Consider the following 5,738-nt stretch of genomic DNA (forward strand, 5'->3'; position numbering starts at 1 on the left):
GTGTTTGAGCTTACATCTAATTCCACGATCGTTCTACAAATCAAAACTCCATCCACTACAAAAGGAGTAAAGGTAATAACTTTCTTTTAATGATAAAATTTTATTTTCAGTACCCATAAAATTGGATACATATACTCTATACCATACTATTAACACGCATACACCAAAATTTCACAGCTTCAAAGATTCTAGGGCAGAGACCTCATTTAGGGAGTTTTTATGATATTCCACTACAAGATATTCTTTCATTGTGATTGATCGGTAAATCGGGGGATTTTCTTTGGATATCAACTCTTTGCTTGGCTCGTACAGCCTCGATGAATTATCAGTATGTTTGAAAAAACATCCCACAGATCCTCTTGGACTTCTTTGCCACCACTTTATGATCAACGCTTACAAACTTATCATTTGAGATTATCTGCACCAAAACACGCATATTATCACAAACAAAACGAAACAGCTGCATGCTTAATTTGAAAATCTACGTACATGCTTTCGAAAATGAGTGTTTAATCAGTAGAGGATTTACTGGATCGATATCAAATTAATATTAATGAATGGTAATTAAAGAGTATATTTGTTGGAATATGTGTGTGTGTATAGATTATAGAGGGTCGGGGCTTGCCTGCATGAGATTTCCAATGTTGACTATAAGAGATCCAGGAACAGGAAGAACATCAATCCACCGGTTTTCATACAAAACCTGAAGTCCGCCGATGTGATCTTGAAGAAGAAGTGTTATGAAAGTGCCGTCTGAGTGTTTGGCTGTTCCAATTGTGAGCTCAGGCTCAGGACATGGAGGATAGTAGTGAGCAGCAATGAGATATTCTTTTGCGCAATCCAAACCTTCAAGATGGTCAGATTTGAGTCCAAGTGCCTCAGATAGCAATTCAAACAAATGACACCTAATTTGTGCATTTCATTCGTATACTCCATAGTTATATCCCTGCAAGATGAAGAAGAAGTTAATGAAAAATTACATGTTAGTTATATATACATATGCTACTATATATGCAGATGCATGATCATGTATGGATCATATGTACCTGCAAACCAAAGGTAATTCTTGGGGATCGAGAGGCTCGGGAGCCATCATGTCACAAAACAAGCTATCCCTCCAAGCAGCAAACCTTGACTGGTACAAATTACAGCTGCTAAAGAATTTGACCTTCCTCATGGGATCCCTACTATAGTACTCACCCTTCACCTCCCTCGGCAGCTCATGAAACCCACGAATTGCCTCCAGCATCTCCTCCAACGCTCTCTTGGGTATTCCATGGTTAACCACATGAAAGAACCCCATGCTCTCCGCCGCCCGCCGGATATCTTGGATTACCTTAGCAGGCTTTCCAGCGGCAACATCACCAAGGTTCACGACCGGAATATTGAATTGGTGATCATCATGGCCTGGTTTGCCGGAACTTGGGATGTTCTCGGCTGAGGGATGGTCTGGCTTGCAGATGAAAATGGATGGGACTTTGGTGATTCCATCATCGACAAGACCTTTGACACCAGCTTTGGATTCATCAAAGGCCTTTAGCTGTTGCATACGTTCTTGAGTGTTGGCCATTTTGTTGCGCGCACATAAGAAATGTAAGAATTGTGGCTACCGCAAAATGCAGAAGCTCTTATTTATAGCATTGAAGTACGTACTCATGCATGCAACTACGGGGTCTTAATTTGAATGTTAGGATGGTACGTGTCTACATGATCGATTATTATTTCATTATTTGGTTGATAAATTGGTACTAGCTAGAATTTTTGTCTACAGAAGGTTTGTTTCGGTCATCCCATTTCTTTCCGAGTTTCAAACTCATGATCGAAGTTCTAGATCCTCAAACTCATGTTAATTGACTAATTAAGAGAACTTGAAGAAAAAAGTTCATGCAATTAATTGACTAAGAATACCTACTAAAATTTATCAAAAGACTATAACTGATGGGGAAAAATATATGCATACGAAAAGAAAGAAAACTCATACTAAGGAACAGAATGGTAGTCGATGCACTAGCCACTAGGTCAACATGAGAGTCTCAATTTTTCATGGTTCATTTACGTGTTGTTTGCATACTTTTCAGTTTTCATGAAGAGGTTATGCATTTGATAATAATTCGCACTTGGAATGACTTTGCATCACAGAATCACACGTTAATGAGATTCAAATTTGTATTCTTTTGATACTATTTCCGTCTTTACCAGAATGTAAAACTTTATCAAATTAGAAACCATGTAGAAAAGATGATTAATTCTCCTACCTCAACCACCCGGACGATATATAACCATGGTTGTCGGAATGAAAGAGAAGATGAACTATGAACTTTACAGATTACAGCTCCGATTCGCTTCCATCGTTTTGGAGATGGAACAAATCAAGAACATGAGGACGTACGCTGAGGAGACGAAGCGAACACAGGTAATCCGCTGTCGGGTCATGGCCGGAACCAAAAATTCCCAGTCCAGTTTAGGCGACGGGTCGTCAAGCACGAAAACGATTTGAGAGGGAGAGAAACAGCTTGAAGGGTTTCTGGGATTTTCTCCCATGATCTTATCTGTTCCTATTCATTTATATACTTGATCTTAACGACTCGTATCAATCTTTTTTCTTTTTATTTAACAAAACTGTTAATTAACAATTCCAGAACTTCAAAAATTATGATAATTAGCTCTTCTGTCTTAAATGTTTCCCGAAGAAGAGTCTCACGAAGTCGTCATGTCACCACTGACTTGTTACAATATTTTTAAATTATTAGATTATTTATGCAAATTTTCAGCCAATTTGATAAATTGTGTTTTTCAGTTATAAACATGAACGGTTCAAGTTCGACAAAATTCAGTTCGTCTATTGGTTTAATCGAATTTGAGTGTCTTAACAATTATTAAATTGGCTGAAAATTTTAAGAGATGATCCATACGTTATTAATATCTAAAGACTAAATGATGAAGATGTGAAAATTTGATTGAAAAATGAGTCTAAAGTAGAAATCCGCATCATAAGAATAAATAAAGAACTCCTTAACCAAGAAAGCATATATATATATATATAATTCCACTATTCAAACTCCAGCTGCTACTACTAAAGATAAACTTTATATCATCATCGAAAAAAGATAAACTTTATATTAATGGTGAAATTTTTATTCAGAAAAGATAAATAAAGAACAACAACATGGAAAACAGCATATGGCCAAAACTCCTCTCAAGTAGAGAATTGGCATAATTTTTATATAAATAAAATAATGCATAAACCGCATTTATTTTAAGCACCCATATATTGAATACATACACTATACCATACTTAACACACATTCACCGGCCAACAAACTTCACACCTTCAAAGATTCTAGGGCAAAGACTCCATTTAGGATGTTTTTGTGATATTCCACAAAATATTCTTTCATAGTCATTGTTCGGTAAATAGGGGGATTTTCTTTGGATATCAGCTCTTTGCTTGGCTCGTATAGCCTTGACGAAGTATCAGCATGCTTGAAAAAGAATCCCACAGATACTCTTGGACCTTCTTTCTTTGCCAACACTCTATGATCAACGCTTACAAACTTATCATTTGAGATTATCTGCACCAAAACACGCAAATTATCACAAACATAACGAAACTGCAGCTGCATGCTTACTTTGAATGTTTAGTCATCAGTGAGAAATGAACAAATTAAGCAAAGGGCCGGGTTTACTGGAACTTCAGTTAATATTGATGGTACTTGAAGAGTGTTTATTAAAACGTATGTATAGATTATAGAGGGTCGGGACTTGCCTGCATGAAATTTCCAATGTTAACTATTACAGATCCAGGCACAGGAACAACATCAATCCACTGGTTTTCATGCAAAACCTGAAGTCCACCAATGTGATCTTGAAGTAGAAGTGTTATAAAAGTGCCATCTGAGTGTTTGCCTGTGCCAATTGTGAGCTCAGGCTCAGGACATGGAGGATAGTAGTGAGCAGCAATGAGATGTTCTTTTGCGCAATCCAAACCTTCAAGATGGTCAGATTTGAGTCCAAGTGCCTCAGATAGCAATTCAAACAAAGTGACACCTAATTTGTGCATTTCATTCGTATACTCCATAGTTATATCCCTGCAAGATAAAGAACAAGTTAACTAATTGATTTACAGACACATATGCAGATGCATAATCAGATATGGCATGGAGTCATGCATATATATATATATATATACCTGCAAACCGGAGGCAGTTCTTGGGGATCAAGAGGCTCGGGAGCCATCATGTCACAAAACAAGCTGTCCCTCCAAGCCCTTGATTTGTACAAATTATAGCTGCTAAAGTATTTGACCTTCCTCATGGGATCCCTGGTATAGTACTCAGCCTTCACCTCCCTCGGCAGCTCATGAAACCCACGAATCCCCTCCAGCATCTCCTCCAACACTCTCTTGGGTACCCCATGGTTAACCACATGAAAGAACCCCACGCTCTCCGCTGCGTGCCGGATATCTTCGATTACCTTAGAAGGCCTTCCAGCGGCAACATCACCAAGGTCCACGACCGGAATATCGAGTTGGTGATCATTATGGCCTGGTTTGCCGGAGATATCCTCGGCTGAGGGATGGTCTGGCTTGCAGATGAACATGGATGGGACTTTGGTGATTCCGTCATCGATAAGACCTTTGACACCAGCTTTGGACTCATCAAAGGCCTGTATCTGTTGCATAAGTTCTTGGGTATTGGCCATTTTGTTGTACAGAAGAGATGTGGCTACCTCAATATGCAGAAGCTAGCTCTTATTTATAGCATTGAAGTACGTACTCGATCATGCATGCAATTGTGAGGGATCTTAATTTGAATTATGTTAGAATGGTACGTGCCTACATGATCAATTATTATTTCAGTGATTATCTGATTCAATTATTATTTCAATTATTATTTCGGTCATCCCGGCCATTTCTTTCGAAGTTTCAAACCAACCAGTTCCAGTTGCTGAACTAGCGCGCAATTGACTACGAGAACCGGAAGGAATAATTAGCTAGTCAAGTATATGCATATTGGACTGAGATAAACGCAAAGAGCTACAGCACAAATCGAGAAAATATATGCATATAGCCAAAGAAAGAAAACTCAAGTCAAGTATTGGGAGGCATGCAATGATGCAATCAAAGAAACAGAATGGTAGTCGTTAATAATGCACTAGCCACTAGGTGATAACTTGATAGTCTCAAATCTCAATTAATGGTTCCTTTGCATGTATCGAATGTGGTAAAAGAGCGAAATGTACCGCTATTGTTTATATCCTATTCTTATGACACGTACTAGTATTGTTGAGAGTCGGCAAATTGATAATTAAGGACGGCCGGTGCCGCAATCATGCTTGAAATCACCGTTCCATAAGAGAGATCAATCAATGATATCCATAGATCACGTTTGTCGTTGTTTAACATGGTATCAGAGCAGGTTACACACGTGTGCATGTTTGACGGTCACCCAGGTACCATGAATGTTGTCTACGTGTATGACTTGAAAATTCGTCACACGTGCGGTGACGTATTGAGAATAAACACATCCCTCATAAGAATAAAGGGACTTTGCCTATGATTTTACAAGGTCTATGTCACATCCCGACCCTTATATTTTTACCTTATTTACTAGCGTGATTATAATAAGAATTTTACCGTCTCCGTCATTGAGTAAATAGTTTAATTGGTCCCTAGAGGGGTTTCGGGGACGATTATGTGCGGAGGATTATTAGTATGAAGAAAATACGACGACGGTAAA

General features: G+C 38.4%; 1 pseudogene; it reads left to right on the top strand.

Annotated features, from left to right (window-relative positions):
* LOC101310303 overlaps positions 1-5,069 on the top strand; it is a 12,292-nt pseudogene extending 7,223 nt beyond the window's left edge.
* The last annotated feature ends 669 nt before the right edge of the window (positions 5,070-5,738 follow it).

Source organism: Fragaria vesca, linkage group LG3, assembly GCF_000184155.1.
Source record: "Fragaria vesca subsp. vesca linkage group LG3, FraVesHawaii_1.0, whole genome shotgun sequence".
Taxonomy (NCBI): domain Eukaryota; kingdom Viridiplantae; phylum Streptophyta; class Magnoliopsida; order Rosales; family Rosaceae; genus Fragaria; species Fragaria vesca.